This window comes from Pseudochaenichthys georgianus, chromosome 14 (assembly GCF_902827115.2).
Source record: "Pseudochaenichthys georgianus chromosome 14, fPseGeo1.2, whole genome shotgun sequence".
Lineage (NCBI taxonomy): Eukaryota > Metazoa > Chordata > Actinopteri > Perciformes > Channichthyidae > Pseudochaenichthys > Pseudochaenichthys georgianus.
In genome coordinates this window covers 37,551-57,733 of record NC_047516.1, presented here as the reverse complement: position 1 = coordinate 57,733, position 20,183 = coordinate 37,551, and positions in this window count along the sequence as shown.

The following is a 20,183-nucleotide window of genomic DNA, read 5'->3' as shown; positions in this document are numbered from 1 at the left end:
TTATGGCCTGTGGGATGAAACTGTCCCCGAGTCTGGTGGTTTTAGTCCGGATGTAAGATAAGATCAGATAAGATGGTACAGTTATGAAGACATATCGGACATTTCCACTGGGTGACTAATTTCAATTGATGTTGACACCATCTCACAACACTCCTAAAATAACATTACTTTCGGAAGCACAATTTAAAATGTATGCTGTTTAAAATCTCAAATTAGATCTATTGTCCATCTATATTTAGATTATTATTTAATGGAAACTGTCCATAATCAAAGAGTCATTCGAAGTCAATCAAAGACTTATTTCATTTCAGGGTGATAGCAGGAGACCCCATCTAGTCACTCAGAGAGAATCAGGACAATCTGATGTAGAATTTCAAAATAAAATACCTTTGAAGTTTCATATATGAGCTATCCTCCTTCTGTTTGTATCCAACAGTTCAAATGTTCGAATTACATTGAACCAGAATTGTCCCCCTTTATTCTTTAACAGTGAAGAAAATTGGATATGTTGATGATATTTTGACCGCAAAACTCAAAATGTCCCCGGTTTTAATTTTGAAAATCTGGTCGCTTATAGTAACGTGGTTGCTAGGGACGCAGCTCTCGCTGCATACACCCGGAAATGAGTATTCTCGTCACTGTTGATTGATTTGACAGTGATATCTGCAGTACTCATCAACTAACAACACCAGTTGGTCCTTGTTAATTACACAACATTCATGGTTTTAATTGTGTACAATGCTTTTGTGTTTTTTTCAACATTTTTTCTCTGAGTTTTGGAAAGAACGAAGACATTACTTGTGCTTGCTTTTCCCTTTGAAAGTCATCACATTACCTGGCAGCTTGTTTTTGGATCTGAAGGGGCCTGTGTGATACAGCAGAGCAGACAGCTGGCAGTTAGCGACCTGAGATGGCACCTACCTGTAACTCAATTCCACCATCCCCGAATACGTGCATTTCAGCCCTACTATATTTTGAACAGATGAGTTATGTAAAAGTTCCCTCCTGTACAGTTGTTATTGAAGGGGTAAAGAGACTGAAACTCTTTTTTGCACCAGGCCGTAAACATGTTTCTACTGTAGAGTTGGGAATTATGTTAACATGTGTGTCTATAGAGATTGGTACCTTTTGGAGTCAGCCTCAAGTTGACTTTCATGAAACTGCAACTGTTGCCAACTGGTTCAATCAAAAATAATAACCATTCAGAATGGTTTGTTTTCTTTTCCCCAGAATCTCCCCACCTGATTGAATATATCGTAACATGTGACAATTATTGTAGTATTAACCTTGCGTTACACCTCCTAAAGCTACTTTACTGTATGTAGCTTTTATAGATGTATACAAATAGGAACAGTGCCAGGAATTCAACTTTCGTCTTGTTTTTGCTGTTGTCTAAAATCAGGTTAGGGTGTGTTGGGCAGACCGCCTGGGACAGAATAATAAGTGAAAAGACGAATCTACCACTCATACAAGATGGAATCTTATTTTGTTGTGTCTTCTTGGCTTAGCTGGCCACAGGTACATCTACATTGAGAGATTAAACAAACTGGCCCTTTTCCCAGCATACAGTTAGAGATGCTTACCGCACCAACTGGACTGTAGTGTGAAACGTAAGAGGAGCAATCAGTACACTAGCTCACTGTCAAAGCAGTCTGAAAATACTGTAGTAAACAGTTTAGTTAGTCATAAATGTGTTCTTATGTCATACAAATTACCCATGATTGTTGTACGTCTGAACCAGCAACATGTTAAATAACTTGAAAGCTGTCTAATAAACTTTGAAGTTAGTAATATAAAAGTAAGTAATGGAACAGTATCTTGTTGTTGCAGAAACTTTAATAGGCGGTTCCTTAGGGGTTAACACCGCACAGAGATCAGAACCCTGCAGGGACTGTCCTCCTCTGCTGAGATCCTGACACCAGGAAAGTTAGTTTTGCAAATGATGATGCCACAGTTTCAGGGGCGGTTCTATATTTTGAACAGATGAGTTATGTAAAAGTTCCCTCCTGTACAGTTGTTATTGAAGGGGTAAAGAGACTGAAACTCTTTTTTGCACCAGGCCGTAAACATGTTTCTACTGTAGAGTTGGGAATTATGTTAACATGTGTGTCTATAGAGATTGGTACCTTTTGGAGTCAGCCTCAAGTTGACTTTCATGAAACTGCAACTGTTGCCAACTGGTTCAATCAAAAATAATAACCATTCAGAATGGTTTGTTTTCTTTTCCCCAGAATCTCCCCACCTGATTGAATATATCGTAACATGTGACAATTATTGTAGTATTAACCTTGCGTTACACCTCCTAAAGCTACTTTACTGTATGTAGCTTTTATAGATGTATACAAATAGGAACAGTGCCAGGAATTCAACTTTCGTCTTGTTTTTGCTGTTGTCTAAAATCAGGTTAGGGTGTGTTGGGCAGACCGCCTGGGACAGAATAATAAGTGAAAAGACGAATCTACCACTCATACAAGATGGAATCTTATTTTGTTGTGTCTTGGCTTAGCTGGCCACAGGTACATCTACATTGAGAGATTAAACAAACTGGCCCTTTTCCCAGCATACAGTTAGAGATGCTTACCGCACCAACTGGACTGTAGTGTGAAACGTAAGAGGAGCAATCAGTACACTAGCTCACTGTCAAAGCAGTCTGAAAATACTGTAGTAAACAGTTTAGTTAGTCATAAATGTGTTCTTATGTCATACAAATTACCCATGATTGTTGTACGTCTGAACCAGCAACATGTTAAATAACTTGAAAGCTGTCTAATAAACTTTGAAGTTAGTAATATAAAAGTAAGTAATGGAACAGTATCTTGTTGTTGCAGAAACTTTAATAGGCGGTTCCTTAGGGGTTAACACCGCACAGAGATCAGAACCCTGCAGGGACTGTCCTCCTCTGCTGAGATCCTGACACCAGGAAAGTTAGTTTTGCAAATGATGATGCCACAGTTTCAGGGGCGGTTCTAGGGGGGGGGGGGGGGGCAGGGGTACCCCCCTAACACTGGCCTCTGACCCCCCTGTGGCCCCCCCTAAAAATGAAAAGTGGAAAAAATGATGATTTATTACCAGTGTTGGGCAAGTTACTTTTAAAAAGTAACTAGTAATAGTTATAGTTACTGCTCTCAAAAAAGTAACAAGTTACTTTATTAGTTACTAAATTATAAAAGTAACTATAGTAACAAGTTACTTTACTTTAAAAATAATAATAATAATAATAATACATTGCATTTCAAAGCGCTTTTCCAGGTGCTCAAAGACGCTTTACAGTGGTGATAAAACATGATAAAATAACATTTAAAAGTTATTAAAACAGCAATACAGCATAATTCACAGATTAAAAGCCAGTCTGAAGAGGTGTGTTTTGGTCAGTGTTTTGAAAGTGGGGGGGTCAGTGCAGTCTCTGATGTGTTGTGGGAGGGAGTTCCAGAGGGGGGGGGCAGCGATGGAGAAGGCTCTCCATCAAACAATAACAATACAAATACAAGTGTTTGTGTTGTTCTGTGGCACAGTAAGAGAAAAGACAACTCCCCATCATTGTAGCATAATGGAAACATTAACATTATGGATAGATTACCGGCCCTCAAGCGAGTACTGCAAGACATAGCCCAAGCACGCAATGGTGAGAGATCTCTTGAGGCACGTGGTCTGCTGGCACAGCTGGATCTAGAATTCATTGTGCATCTTGTAACACTCCGTAAAGTGTTTGCAGAAACAACATTTCTCTCTGACATGTTGCAGTCTCCATCCCTTGACCTTTCAAAGGCTGTGCATTTAGTTGGATCTTGAGTTCAGACATTGAATGACTTCAGGCAGGAGTCATTTTTTGATAACTTGTGGGATGAAGTGTTGAACATTTCTGAGCCATGTGATACTGCAATACAGCCAGCAGCAAAACGACTGAGCTCTAAACCTGCTGAAAGCCTCGTACCTGTTGGACAGAGGGAGACAGAAACACGGGCTTCGTACAGCCTTCTTCTCCCTGCCATTGATCAGATGCTCAATGAGCTTAATAGACGGTGACATGATGAATAGCATCCAAGCTCTTACCCCCAACAGTGAAGCCTCTCTGAAGGAGACGACTCTGTTTTCATTTGCTCAGTTGTATGATGCACATATTGAGGACTTGGGGCATGAGCTCCATCAGTTCAGCAGAATGTTAGATAGGAAAATAAAGACTGGGACGCAGAGACCTGATGGTACAGTGGAGCTTGTTCGGTTCATTGAGCCTATAAAGAAGTGTTTTTTGAGCTCTGCAAAATAGCAGTCGCAATCCCAGTCAGTTCTGCTTCCTGTGAGCGTAGTTTTTCTACATTGAAGCAAAGCTTTTCTCAGATCCACCATCACTGATGAGAGACTGAGCAACCTGGGTCTGCTTAGTATGGAGTCAAGGAGGTCAAAGGCTTTGAATCTTGACTTATTAGTTGATCGGTTTGCCAGAAATCACAAAGACCGCAGGATTTAGTTTGTAATGTGAGATTTTGGGAAGGAAACTACAGCCTGGGATGCAGACACCCTGCAAAGTAGAGATGTAACTGTTCATTGCCTTTATTTTTATATGTAAATCTGTGTGTTTTCCAGATATCACGTTTATTAGAAATGTGACGGAATAGACGAAACTGATTAGTGCGCGTGCAGAACAGGTGTGCATTCTGTATTCAGTCTTCATGTTTGTTAAATAGCCTACGTGTCTGTGCTTATGGGAAATAATACATCTGAAATCTATGTTTTCTATCTATATCCATGTATTTTATTTCATTTAAAGTCAACATTTAAGATTTGTAGACTTTTACATTAAATCCTTTTCTGTGGATTTAAAAATGTATATTTTCTGGTACTCTTGTTGCGTAAACTTGTTGATCGGTTTGCCAAAAACCGCAAGATTTTGTTTGTAATGTGAGATTTTGGGAAGGAAACAACAGCCTGGGATGCAGACACCCTTATGTAAAGTAGAGATGTAACTGTTCATTGCCTTTATTTTTATATAAATATGGTGTTAGTGCAAAAATTGTACTATAACTTAAGCTGAAGCTAACAGTAATAACTTTAAGATATATCTGAAATAAATAAGTGTACTGAAACAAATACCAATAACTGTATTGCATTGTTTTCTTATGCGCAATTACTTCATACTGTCTAGTTCTCTGTTTCGTCCTGCATTTATTGTCCCCCCCTCAGAAAATAACTGGCCCCCCGAGTCAAACTGGTCTAGAACCGCCACTGCACAGTTTGACCTGATTCCTCAAAAATCTGTATTGTGCCCTATCGAGGTGCCAATTCACCTCCTGTTCCCTACCGAGGTGCCAATTCACCTCCTGTTCCCTACCGAGGTTGCAATTCACCTCCTGTGCCCTACCGAGGTTCCAATTCACCTCCCGTGCCTTACCGAGGTGCTGATTCACCTCCTGTGCCCTATCGAGGTGCTGATTCACCTCCTGTGAATCAAAAAAATCAATTTCAAGGACCGCCTACTTCCATCAAGGACCGCCTACTTCCATCTACGTAACATTGCAAAAATCAGGCATATCTTGCCTCAAAGCGATGCAGAGAAACTAGTCCATGCATTTGTTACTTCTAGGCTGGATTATTGTAACTCTTTATTATCAGGGAGTACCAAGAAGTCAATCAAGTCGCTTCAGCTGATTCAAAATGCTGCGGCTCGTGTACTAACCAGAGTTAGGAAAAGGGACCACATTACTCCTGTTCTGGCTGCCTTACACTGGCTCCCTATAGAACACAGGATAGAATTTAAAATTCTTCTTCTCGCCTACAAAGCCCTTAATGGGCAGGCGCCATCTTACCTTAAAGAACTCATTATACCCTACTGTCCTACTAGGGCATTGCGTTCCAAGAATGCAGGGTTGTTGGTTGTTCCTAGAATCTTTAAAAGTACAATGGGAGCCAGAGCCTTTTCTTATCAAGCTCCACATTTGTGGAATCAGCTTCCAGTTTGTGTTCGGGCGGCAGACACCCTATCCGTTTTTAAGAGTGCGCTTAAGACCTTCCTTTTTGATAAAGCTTATAGTTAGGGCTGATTAGATTCAGCCCCTAGTTTTGCTGATATAGGCTTAGTTTGTCGGGGGACATCTTACTTCTTCCTTCTCTCTGTCTCTACCCGTGTCCTCTCATGTTCCGATTAACCCAGCTTCCCCAAATGTCTTTCTTTTTGGTGTCTATATACGCTGGGATCCGGAGTCATGGATGATCCTGCGGTCCTGTGTCCTGGATCGCGAGCGCTGGATCTTGAGTCGTGGCTGTGGTCCTGGATCATCGGTCCTGGATGGATATCCTCGTGGATTCATCTTCCTATTATACACACATGCATTTCCAAACATTTGGACTACCTATGTTGCAAATGTATTATCTTTTCAATTTACACACGGCATCTATTGCACGTCTGTCTCTTATATTTTGAACAGATGAGTTATGTAAAAGTTCCCTCCTGTACAGTTGTTATTGAAGGGGTAAAGAGACTGAAACTCTTTTTTGCACCAGGCCGTAAACATGTTTCTACTGTAGAGTTGGGAATTATGTTAACATGTGTGTCTATAGAGATTGGTACCTTTTGGAGTCAGCCTCAAGTTGACTTTCATGAAACTGCAACTGTTGCCAACTGGTTCAATCAAAAATAATAACCATTCAGAATGGTTTGTTTTCTTTTCCCCAGAATCTCCCCACCTGATTGAATATATCGTAACATGTGACAATTATTGTAGTATTAACCTTGCGTTACACCTCCTAAAGCTACTTTACTGTATGTAGCTTTTATAGATGTATACAAATAGGAACAGTGCCAGGAATTCAACTTTCGTCTTGTTTTTGCTGTTGTCTAAAATCAGGTTAGGGTGTGTTGGGCAGACCGCCTGGGACAGAATAATAAGTGAAAAGACGAATCTACCACTCATACAAGATGGAATCTTATTTTGTTGTGGCTTAGCTGGCCACAGGTACATCTACATTGAGAGATTAAACAAACGGGCTCTTTTCCCAGCATACAGTTAGAGATGCATACCGCACCAACTGGACTGTAGTGTGAAACGTAAGAGGAGCAATCAGTACACTAGCTCACTGTCAAAGCAGTCTGAAAATACTGTAGTAAACAGTTTAGTTAGTCATAAATGTGTTCTTATGTCATACAAATTACCCATGATTGTTGTACGTCTGAACCAGCAACATGTTAAATAACTTGAAAGCTGTCTAATAAACTTTGAAGTTAGTAATATAAAAGTAAGTAATGGAACAGTATCTTGTTGTTGCAGAAACTTTAATAGGCGGTTCCTTAGGGGTTAACACCGCACAGAGATCAGAACCCTGCAGGGACTGTCCTCCTCTGCTGAGATCCTGACACCAGGAAAGTTAGTTTTGCAAATGATGATGCCACAGTTTCAGGGGCGGTTCTAGGGGGGGGGGGGGGCAGGGGTACCCCCCTAACACTGGCCTCTGACCCCCCTGTGGCCCCCCCTAAAAATGAAAAGTGGAAAAAATGATGATTTATTACCAGTGTTGGGCAAGTTACTTTTAAAAAGTAACTAGTAATAGTTATAGTTACTGCTCTCAAAAAAGTAACAAGTTACTTTATTCGTTACTAAATTATAAAAGTAACTATAGTAACAAGTTACTTTACTTTAAAAATAATAATAATAATAATACATTGCATTTCAAAGCACTTTTCCAGGTGCTCAAAGACGCTTTACAGTGGTGATAAAACATGATAAAATAGAATTTAAAAGTTATTAGAACAGCAATACAGCATAATTCACAGATTAAAAGCCAGTCTGAAGAGGTGTGTTTTGGTCAGTGTTTTGAAAGTGGGGGGGTCAGTGCAGTCTCTGATGTGTTGTGGGAGGGAGTTCCAGAGGGGGGGGGGCAGCGATGGAGAAGGCTCTCCATCAAATAATAACAATAATAATACAAGTGTTTGTGTTGTTCTGTGGCACAGTAAGAGAAAAGACAACTCCCCATCATTGTAGCATAATGGAAACATTAACATTATGGATAGATTACCGGCCCTCAAGCGAGTACTGCAAGACATAGCCCAAGCACGCAATGGTGAGAGATCTCTTGAGGCACGTGGTCTGCTGGCACAGAGCGATCTAGAATTCATTGTGCATCTTGTAACACTCCGTAAAGTGTTTGCAGAAACAACATTTCTCTCTGACATGTTGCAGTCTCCATCCCTTGACCTTTCAAAGGCTGTGGATTTAGTTGGATCTTGAGTTCAGACATTGAATGACTTCAGGCAGGAGTCATTTTTTGATAACTTGTGGGATGAAGTGTTGAACATTTCTGAGCCATATGATACTGCAATACAGCCAGCAGCTAAACGACTGAGCTCTAAACCTGCTGAAAGCCTCGTACCTGTTGGACAGAGGGAGACAGAAACACGGGCTTCGTACAGCCTTCTTCTCCCTGCCATTGATCAGATGCTCAATGAGCTTAATAGACGGTTTTCAAACACAAACTGTGACATGATGAATAGCATCCAAGCTCTTACCCCCAACAGTGAAGCCTCTCTGAAGGAGACGACTCTGTTTTCATTTGCTCAGTTGTATGATGCACATATTGAGGACTTGGGGCTTGAGCTCCATCAGTTCAGCAGAATGTTAGATGGGAAAATAAAGACTGGGATGCAGAGACCTGATGGTACAGTGGAGCTTGTTCGGTTCATTGAGCCTATAAAGAAGTGTTTTTTGAGCTCTGCAAAATAGCAGTCGCAATCCCAGTCAGTTCTGCTTCCTGTGAGCGTAGCTTTTCTACATTGAAGCAAAGCTTTTCTCAGATCCACCATCACTGATGAGAGACTGAGCAATCTGGGTCTGCTTAGTATGGAGTCAAGGAGGTCAAAGGCTTTGAATCTTGACTTATTAGTTGATCGGTTTGCCAGAAATCACAAAGACCGCAGGATTTAGTTTGTAATGTGAGATTTTGGGAAGGAAACTACAGCCTGGGATGCAGACACCCTGCAAAGTAGAGATGTAACTGTTCATTGCCTTTATTTTTATATGTAAATCTGTGTGTTTTCCAGATATCACGTTTATTAGAAATGTGACGGAATAGACGAAACTGATTAGTGCGCGTGCAGAACAGGTGTGCATTCTGTATTCAGTCTTCATGTTTGTTAAATAGCCTACGTGTCTGTGCTTATGGGAAATAATACATCTGAAATCTATGTTTTCTATCTATATCCATGTATTTTATTTCATTTAAAGTCAACATTTAAGATTTGTAGACTTTTACATTAAATCCTTTTCTGTGGATTTAAAAATGTATATTTTCTGGTACTCTTGTTGCGTAAACTTGTTGATCGGTTTGCCAAAAACCGCAAGATTTTGTTTGTAATGTGAGATTTTGGGAAGGAAACAACAGCCTGGGATGCAGACACCCTTATGTAAAGTAGAGATGTAACTGTTCATTGCCTTTATTTTTATATAAATATGGTGTTAGTGCAAAAATTGTACTATAACTTAAGCTGAAGCTAACAGTAATAACTTTAAGATATATCTGAAATAAATAAGTGTACTGAAACAAATACCAATAACTGTATTGCATTGTTTTCTTATGCGCAATTACTTCATACTGTCTAGTTCTCTGTTTCGTCCTGCATTTATTGCCCCCCTCACACAATAACTGGCCCCCCGAGTCAAACTGGTCTAGAACCGCCACTGCACAGTTTGACCTGATTCCTCAAAAATCTGTATTGTGCCCTATCGAGGTGCCAATTCACCTCCTGTTCCCTACCGAGGTGCCAATTCACCTCCTGTTCCCTACCGAGGTTCCAATTCACCTCCTGTGCCCTACCGAGGTTCCAATTCACCTCCTGTGCCCTACCGAGGTGCCGATTCACCTCCCGTGCCTTACCGAGGTGCTGATTCACCTCCTGTGCCCTATCGAGGTGCCGATTCACCTCCTGTGCCCTATCGAGGTGCCGATTCACCTCCTGTGCCCTATCGAGGTGCTGATTCACCTCCTGTGAATCAAAAAAATCAATTTCAAGGACCGCCTACTTCCATCAAGGACCGCCTACTTCCATCTACGTAACATTGCAAAAATCAGGCATATCTTGCCTCAAAACGATGCAGAGAAACTAGTCCATGCATTTGTTACTTCTAGGCTGGATTATTGTAACTCTTTATTATCAGGGAGTACCAAGAAGTCAATCAAGTCGCTTCAGCTGATTCAAAATGCTGCGGCTCGTGTACTAACCAGAGTTAGGAAAAGGGACCACATTACTCCTGTTCTGGCTGCCTTACACTGGCTCCCTATAGAACACAGGATAGAATTTAAAATTCTTCTTCTCGCCTACAAAGCCCTTAATGGGCAGGCGCCATCTTACCTTAAAGAACTCATTATACCCTACTGTCCTACTAGGGCATTGCGTTCCAAGAATGCAGGGTTGTTGGTTGTTCCTAGAATCTTTAAAAGTACAATGGGAGCCAGAGCCTTTTCTTATCAAGCTCCACATTTGTGGAATCAGCTTCCAGTTTGTGTTCGGGCGGCAGACACCCTATCCGTTTTTAAGAGTGCGCTTAAGACCTTCCTTTTTGATAAAGCTTATAGTTAGGGCTGATTAGATTCAGCCCCTAGTTTTGCTGATATAGGCTTAGTTTGTCGGGGGACATCTTACTTCTTCCTTCTCTCTGTCTATACCCGTGTCCTCTCATGTTCCGATTAACCCAGCTTCCCCAAATGTCTTTCTTTTTGGTGTCTATATATGCTGGGATCCGGAGTCATGGATGATCCTGCGGTCCTGTGTCCTGGATCGCGAGCGCTGGATCTTGAGTCGTGGCTGTGGTCCTGGATCATCGGTCCTGGATGGATATCCTCGTGGATTCATCTTCCTATTATACACACATGCATTTCCAAACATTTGGACTACCTATGTTGCAAATGTATTATCTTTTCAATTTACACACGGCATCTATTGCACGTCTGTCTCTTATATTTTGAACAGATGAGTTATGTAAAAGTTCCCTCCTGTACAGTTGTTATTGAAGGGGTAAAGAGACTGAAACTCTTTTTTGCACCAGGCCGTAAACATGTTTCTACTGTAGAGTTGGGAATTATGTTAACATGTGTGTCTATAGAGATTGGTACCTTTTGGAGTCAGCCTCAAGTTGACTTTCATGAAACTGCAACTGTTGCCAACTGGTTCAATCAAAAATAATAACCATTCAGAATGGTTTGTTTTCTTTTCCCCAGAATCTCCCCACCTGATTGAATATATCGTAACATGTGACAATTATTGTAGTATTAACCTTGCGTTACACCTCCTAAAGCTACTTTACTGTATGTAGCTTTTATAGATGTATACAAATAGGAACAGTGCCAGGAATTCAACTTTCGTCTTGTTTTTGCTGTTGTCTAAAATCAGGTTAGGGTGTGTTGGGCAGACCGCCTGGGACAGAATAATAAGTGAAAAGACGAATCTACCACTCATACAAGATGGAATCTTATTTTGTTGTGTCTTCTTGGCTTAGCTGGCCACAGGTACATCTACATTGAGAGATTAAACAAACTGGCCCTTTTCCCAGCATACAGTTAGAGATGCTTACCGCACCAACTGGACTGTAGTGTGAAACGTAAGAGGAGCAATCAGTACACTAGCTCACTGTCAAAGCAGTCTGAAAATACTGTAGTAAACAGTTTAGTTAGTCATAAATGTGTTCTTATGTCATACAAATTACCCATGATTGTTGTACGTCTGAACCAGCAACATGTTAAATAACTTGAAAGCTGTCTAATAAACTTTGAAGTTAGTAATATAAAAGTAAGTAATGGAACAGTATCTTGTTGTTGCAGAAACTTTAATAGGCGGTTCCTTAGGGGTTAACACCGCACAGAGATCAGAACCCTGCAGGGACTGTCCTCCTCTGCTGAGATCCTGACACCAGGAAAGCTAGTTTTGCAAATGATGATGCCACAGTTTCAGGGGCGGTTCTAGGGGGGGGGGGGGCAGGGGTACCCCCCTAACACTGGCCTCTGACCCCCCTGTGGCCCCCCCTAAAAATGAAAAGTGGAAAAAATGATGATTTATTACCAGTGTTGGGCAAGTTACTTTTAAAAAGTAACTAGTAATATTTATAGTTACTGCTCTCGGCTGTGGCTAAGTGGATAGAGTGCTGGACTTCGAATCAGGGGCTAGCAAGTTCGAGTCCCACTGCAGTCAGCATGTCGTTGTGTCCCTGGGCAAGACACTTCACCCCAAATTGCTCCTGTGGGGATTGCCCACAGTACTGTATGTAAGTCGCTTTGGATAAAAGCGTCTAACAAATAACATGTAATGTAATGTAATGCTCTCAAAAAAGTAACAAGTTACTTTATTAGTTACTAAATTATAAAAGTAACTATAGTAACAAGTTACTTTACTTTAAAAATAATAACAATACAAATACAAGTGTTTGTGTTGTTCTGTGGCACAGTAAGAGAAAAGACAACTCCCCATCATTGTAGCATAATGGAAACATTAACATTATGGATAGATTACCGGCCCTCAAGCGAGTACTGCAAGACATAGCCCAAGCACGCAATGGTGAGAGATCTGTTGAGGCACGTGGTCTGCTGGCACAGAGCGATCTAGAATTCATTGTGCATCTTGTAACACTCCGTAAAGTGTTTGCAGAAACAACATTTCTCTCTGACATGTTGCAGTCTCCATCCAGACCTTTCAAAGGCTGTGCATTTAGTTGGATCTTGAGTTCAGACATTGAATGACTTCAGGCAGGAGTCATTATTTGATAACTTGTGGGATGAAGTGCAATGTGATACTGCAATACAGCCAGCAGCAAAACGACTGAGCTCTAAACCTGCTGAAAGCTTCGTACCTGTTGGACAGAGGGAGACAGAAACACGGGCTTCGTACAGCCTTCTTCTCCCTGCCATTGATCAGATGCTCAATGAGCTTAATAGACGGTTTTCAAACACAAACTGTGACGTGATGAATAGCATCCAAGCTCTTACCCCCAACAGTGAAGCCTCTCTGAAGGAGACAACTCTGTTTTCATTTGCTCAGTTGTATGATGCACATATTGAGGACTTGGGGCTTGAGCTCCATCAGTTCAGCAGAATGTTAGATGGGAAAATAAAGACTGGGACGCAGAGACCTGATGGTACAGTGGAGCTTGTTCGGTTCATTGAGCCTATAAAGAAGTGTTTTTTGAGCTCTGCAAAATAGCAGTCGCAATCCCAGTCAGTTCTGCTTCCTGTGAGCGTAGCTTTTCTACATTGAAGCAAAGCTTTTCTCAGATCCACCATCACTGATGAGAGACTGAGCAACCTGGGTCTGCTTAGTATGGAGTCAAGGAGGTCAAAGGCTTTGAATCTTGACTTATTAGTTGATCGGTTTGCCAGAAATCACAAAGACCGCAGGATTTAGTTTGTAATGTGAGATTTTGGGAAGGAAACTACGGCCTGGGATGCAGACACCCTGCAAAGTAGAGATGTAACTGTTCATTGCCTTTATTTTTATATGTAAATCTGTGTGTTTTCCAGATATCACGTTTATTAGAAATGTGACGGAATAGACGAAACTGATTAGTGCGCGTGCAGAACAGGTGTGCATTCTGTATTCAGTCTTCATGTTTGATAAATAGCCTACGTGTCTGTGCTTATGGGAAATAATACATCTGAAATCTATGTTTTCTATCTATATCCATGTATTTTATTTCATTTAAAGTCAACATTTAAGATTTGTAGACTTTTACATTAAATCCTTTTCTGTGGATTTAAAAATGTATATTTTCTGGTACTCTTGTTGCGTAAACTTGTTGATCGGTTTGCCAAAAACCGCAAGATTTTGTTTGTAATGTGAGATTTTGGGAAGGAAACAACAGCCTGGGATGCAGACACCCTTATGTAAAGTAGAGATGTAACTGTTCATTGCCTTTATTTTTATATAAATATGGTGTTAGTGCAAAAATGGTACTATAACTTAAGCTGAAGCTAACAGTAATAACTTTAAGATATATCTGAAATAAATAAGTGTACTGAAACAAATACCAATAACTGTATTGCATTGTTTTCTTATGCGCAATTACTTCATACTGTCTAGTTCTCTGTTTCGTCCTGCATTTATTGTCCCCCCCTCAGAAAATAACTGGCCCCCCGAGTCAAACTGGTCTAGAACCGCCACTGCACAGTTTGACCTGATTCCTCAAAAATCTGTATTGTGCCCTATCGAGGTGCCAATTCACCTCCTGTTCCCTACCGAGGTGCTGATTCACCTCCTGTTCCCTACCGAGGTGCCAATTCACCTCCTGTTCCCTACCGAGGTGCCAATTCACCTCCTGTTCCCTACCGAGGTGCCGATTCACCTCCCGTGCCCTATCGAGGTGCCGATTCACCTCCTGTGCCCTATCGAGGTGCTGATTCACCTCCTGTGCCCTATCGAGGTGCCCTAGCCTAGAGCAAGGCACCGAACCCCCACACAATTTGCTGGGAACATTCACGTTCCCATCAGGATAAAAGAGCCATTTGTAGAACATTGATAATAATCTCATTAATAATAATACTAATAATAATACATGGGATTAATATAGCACTTTCCTAATGCTTAAAGATGCTTTATATAACATCAGAACAGAAACAATACAAAGAAAAAACAAAACAACTTGTATACAATTGTCCGCTTGCGGTGCAATGAACAGATAGCACTGTTTGATGTTGGATGCTCCGTACTCAAGGATTGTAACGGTGCTTTCAGATTAGCAGATCGTGAGCAATGTTTTTACAGTTTCGTCTTCACAAACTGTAAGTCATTCAAAATATGTTAAGACCTAAAGTTCTGAAGCTTTTGAGTTTCTATGTTTGAGTTTACATGAAAAGAGACCGTCATGTCCCTTATAAGCTTGTTCTGTATATCAATCACTACAACAATTATGATACGCTATCAAACATGTTTTACCATGTTTTCAAAAATAACAGACGAAGTCCAGTAAGCACATCGTCAAACTATATTGATCTTGGTCGTGGGTGTGTGTGTGTGTGTGTGTGTGTGTGTGTGTGTGTGTGTGTGTGTGTGTGTGTGTGTGTGTGTGTGTGTGTGTGTGTGTGTGTGTGTGTGTGTGTGTGTGTGTGTGTGTGTGTGTGTGTGTGTGTGTGTGTGTGTGTGTGTGTGTGTGTGTGTGTGTGTGTGTGTGTGTGTGTGTGTGTGTGTGTGTGTGTGTGTGATTAATGGGCTGAGTGTCCTGGAGGCCTCAGAGCTCCCTGGCGTCTCAGTGACCGGCAGGTTGATTGAATTAAAAGCGGCAGTGAGGCGTTCAGGGGCCGACGGACAGCAAACCTCCAGAGGAACTCCAGCCTTCAGCCTTCTGTCTTTACCTTCACACTTCTCTCTTTGCTTCCTCTTTCCAGTCGGTCATCCTTAGTTTCTCTGAACCTCTAGAAGTGTGCGCTCTGGAAAGGCTTTCATAAAGATGGAGCGGAACTTGTTTGATGCGGAGTTCTGTTCATTTATCACCAAACTGGGAAAACGTGTGGCCGGGGAAACGAAGGTTTGGGGCTCTCTGCTGGAACTGCTACCCCCGCGACCCGACCACGGATAAGCGGAGAAGATGGATGGATGGAAACTGGGAAAACCATTACTTTATCTATGTTTTATGTTAATGGCAGCATTTCCAGGGGGAAGTCCTCCACCAACTGTTTGAAGTCATTATAACAATGTAGCGCCTTGCTGACGGAGTGCTTGGCGGGAGGGCTAAATATCAATCTGTAAATATAAAGATCATGGAATGATTTAAGACAAACGGGGCAATAAGCTCATTGCGGGAAGTTCTCATATTCAAATGCTTGTTTATGACAACGAATGTCAAGTTTCCCTAAATCCCTAAATTGCTGTATTTTCTTGCTGTGGAGTGTGGAAGCATACTTCAGCTGCCAACGTGTCATCATGCATTGAGTCCCTGTGGATCCCAGGAGCCTTCATTAGCGCCTCGACACACATCTATCACCGGGCCTCTCTCTCTGCTCCCACCGGGCTAATTACCATCAGACACTGTTGATAAGTGTTTGTGTGGAAGCGGCTCACCGCGGACCTCATTAAAGATTGTTTCAGAAACATTAACGCTCATTACTGGCTGCTGTGGCAACAGTGATGCAACCAGACCACTAGGGGGCAGTGTCCTCCCCAGAGCTCCAAACATGCAACAGTTAAAAGTTTTTGATCAACTTCTTTAGTTTACTGTTCACAACAAAGTTCTACAATGCAAAACTCTCGATATTCACTACATATCCAGCATGTGTCATGCTGTTGGACAATAGGATCTCTCATTATCTTTTATTGGTCAAGAACTGTACGATAAACCCAAATAGTAAACATAATAACTGAGAAGATACTTTAAAACATGTTTTACAAGCATTATACTCAAAAGGCTTCTTCTCTGACATATTGCGTTCTGTCTTCTCTCTGACGCTCGAACATTGCTCTGTAGATGTCTTCCAGCAAAGAGGGAGGGTGCTGTAAATATAAAGCTCCAGATTCCAAGCCAACATTGTATATTAAAAAAGCTATATTCAATCACATGAAATCAATAAGCCCCTGTGTCCCCCTTGAGAAGTATGAGACCCTTACGTTGGCCCCCAGGTTGGGAGTGTAATGGGTTCTGTGTTCACCCAGGATGACTCTATTTGTAGAGATTGTGGACATGAGCCAAGAAAGCATCATTAATGTATGACCGATGTTTTACCAATATCCTTGAGTGCCCAGCTGAACCAACCCAACCACGTCAAACCCTCGCCTGCTGCAGTTAGCTTATACCCAGTGTTTGTGTCACAGCCGTAAGCTACACAGAGGCCAACACTCTGTCAGCCCGCTCTGCAGCAGCCGGCCATGAGACCGTGGAAAGAACAATATTTAGTATAAGAGCTATTATGAACTAGCCGCAATGATATTTGATAAGTAAAAAGCCAAAAATAGCTTAGTATTAATAAGCAAGCATGCATAACATATTAAAAATATAAGTAGACTACGCAATTTAAAATTCACTCAATACACATCCAGTACCAGTACCAGTTTTGAAAGTATAGCAGCCAGTTGAAAGTATTAAAGGTGGAAGTATACAGTATATTGCACAGTTATTTATGGTATAAATATATACAGTATATATATATTGCACAACAGGAGTGTTTCAGTCTTTGTTGTTGTGTGTGTGGGGGGGGGGGTTATACAGCCTGACCGCTGCAGGAAGGACCCGTGGTATCTATCCGTGAGACACCGGCCTGTCACTGAAGGAGCTGCACAGTGAGGACAGAGTGTCCTGGGGGGGTTGGGACTAGACAGGCTATGGTTGGGACACGTTGTCCAGCAGGGAGGACAGCTTGGCTGCTATTCTCCTGTCTCCCACCACCTCCAGAGGACCCCCAGGACAGAGCTGGCCTTCTTAACCAGTCTGTTCAGGCGCTTCCTGTCAGCAGCCGCGATGCCGCAGCCCCCACAGACTCATAGTCTACTCCAGTGTTTTTCAAAGCGGGGGCCCCGACCCCCCCGGGGGGCCGCCAGGGGGGTCATGCAAAGTTTGAGGGAAAGGGGAATTTTCTTTTTTTTTTAAAGTTACATTTTTTTTCTTTTTTTTATGTTATTATTAACTGCATATCTATCAATCTATGTGTCCTCCTTTGATGCCAATCTTTTAATATTTTTTATTTATTAATATTTTTTTGTTTTTAAATCACACGACCGCCCTTCAAGCTAATCAGAATCGAGCTGCGGCTACTGAGAGTGAAACTGAGTATCTGCTCAGCTTTTGGAGCGAGTGAGAGCTCGTGGATATTTCGCTCTGCAGCCGGATGAGAGCACGGCTGCAGCAAATATTGATGTTTATATATATGAATATAAATATGTTTATTGTTAATATTACTGTTAAATATTATATATAATACTATTGAGGCATAAGTAGCTTTCAAAAATTCTAAAAATATATGTTAATTGTTCATATTACAGTTCAAAATTATATAATATTATAAAGACAGAAATCACTTTAAAAATATGTTTACTGTTGATATGACTGTTTAATATTGTGTTAAGAATGTTTAAAACAGAACACACAATCAAAAGATAAATACAAAAACATTTTGAAGAATAACTGATTATTAGTACAAATATATATTAAGAAAATGTATTAAGCTGTATGATTAATTAGTCATATTCTCCATCATAATGTCCTCATCATTAAAAAACAAATTGCAGCAGGGGGTCCCCGCCAGAGCATCGTGCTATGTGGGGTCCATGGCAACGTTTGGGAACCCCTGGTCTACTCCACACGGAGTTCATATAAAAAAACACTATGACCTCCCAGGTATCCTAATATTTGGTGACTTAATAAATCAAATGATACATCAACAGGAAGGTTTGTTAATGGGTTTTTGTGCACAATGACATTCAGTATGCATGTTCAGGACTTCATGAGAATTGTATGAAAGTATGTTTTGGGCAGGCTGGAGTTTAACATCTATTTTAAACCTTTTAGCTCCATCTACTGGTCCCGTGTTGCGACTGCAGGGTAGGAGCACTGATGGGGACTTTTAGGAGTTCATTATCTCTCTGTAATGGTTATATGTCTGCATATGCTGATATTGATGATGATCCTGTCTACCTCGTTATCAGCCCATTCTTTTTACATACATTGCAGACTTATCTTTTATTAGCAGTGGGTATATTCTGAGGAAAGAAGTCAGGAAAAAAAAATTGAGTAAACAAAGCATTTTTAATAAGAAATCTTTAATCAACTGTGTCGTGTAAATATGTCTCGTGACAAACACCACACAAACAAGACGTATTGAAGAAGTGTGGCATGTTGTTGTGTTAACATCATGAAGGCGAGTACCCTTTTTTATTCTGGAAAAAGCGTTTTAATTCAATCTAACATTTGTTCAGGAAGTCATTGTGACCGAGATGTGTTGATCGGGACATTATGATTATTTTACACCGACAACGCATCATAGCATTTTAATCTTGTAACATTGGGTCAACTCGCAGCCAATCTCCCAACGACATAAAAGCATCATCATATTTTATTAATTTGAATAAATAAAAACTCCTGAACACACGATGATAATACTTGTTAAGGTAATTTCTTGCAGTGAATAAATATGTGAGAAAACCACAATGAGTATCACTCGTTTTCTACGTGCAGACACGATACACGGCACGAGCAACTCTCCAGCACTCCCAACGTGAGGCACTCAGGATCCTCTCTGAAGCATTATCAAACAACCTCCGTCATCGTCGCTGTGAGCCTTTTATAATTAGTGTTTTATCATTTAGTTCGAAGAAAGGGTTTGTTTTAATAAAGCGTTCTCCAGGCTTCCACCAGACTCGCCTGCAGCCGGAGGACCGACCGCGAGCCGTCTGAGGCTTGATTTACTCAGGACGGGAACAACGGCTGCTATTTTACAACTAATGTATCTTCCTTTGCTTCAGAGTCAGCTGACACATTGATGCATATTCTGATCACTCAAAAGCTCAGGTGATCTGAGCTTCAGTAGTTTAACGAGATGAAGGGAAGATGTTAATATTCTTTATGCTTTAATAAAAGATACATCGACTAAATGAAAAAATACAATCCTGCATATATTTAAGTTGTCAATAAACACTCAGAAGGTCTTGATATAAAAAAGTGTGGCATACTTTAACGTGTGTGTGTGTGTGTGTGTGTGTGTGTGTGTGTGTGTGTGTGTGTGTGTGTGTGTGTGTGTGTGTGTGTGTGTGTGTGTGTGTGTGTGTGTGTGTGTGTGTGTGTGTGTGTGTGTGTGTGTGTGTGTGTGTGTGTGTGTGTGTGTGTGTCAGGGTTTCCGCTAGGATTTTTTCTCGCCGGTCAAATGTCCGGGCAGAATTTATTTTACCGGACTAATTTGAAACTTACCGGTCGTATTTCAATAATAAGAGTTGTGTAGCAGAGTTTCCGTTAGCAGGTAATTACCAGTTTATAATCGTAACAGATCGAAACATTCAGATTCATTTTTCAATAAATGATTCCACAAACAACATAATTATTACATTCAAACAAACTACTTGTAGTAGATAACGTACATTATTCAGAAGTTTACATCAACTTTGAATAATAACACGGGAGAAACGGATCCTCTCCCTCACTCTCTCTCTCTCCCTCTCTCTCCCTCTCTCTCCTGACAGCCCGTCAGTCTCTCAAGCAGCTCCTGCAGCTCGCTAAACAGAGGGCGGGGCTTCAGGTGAT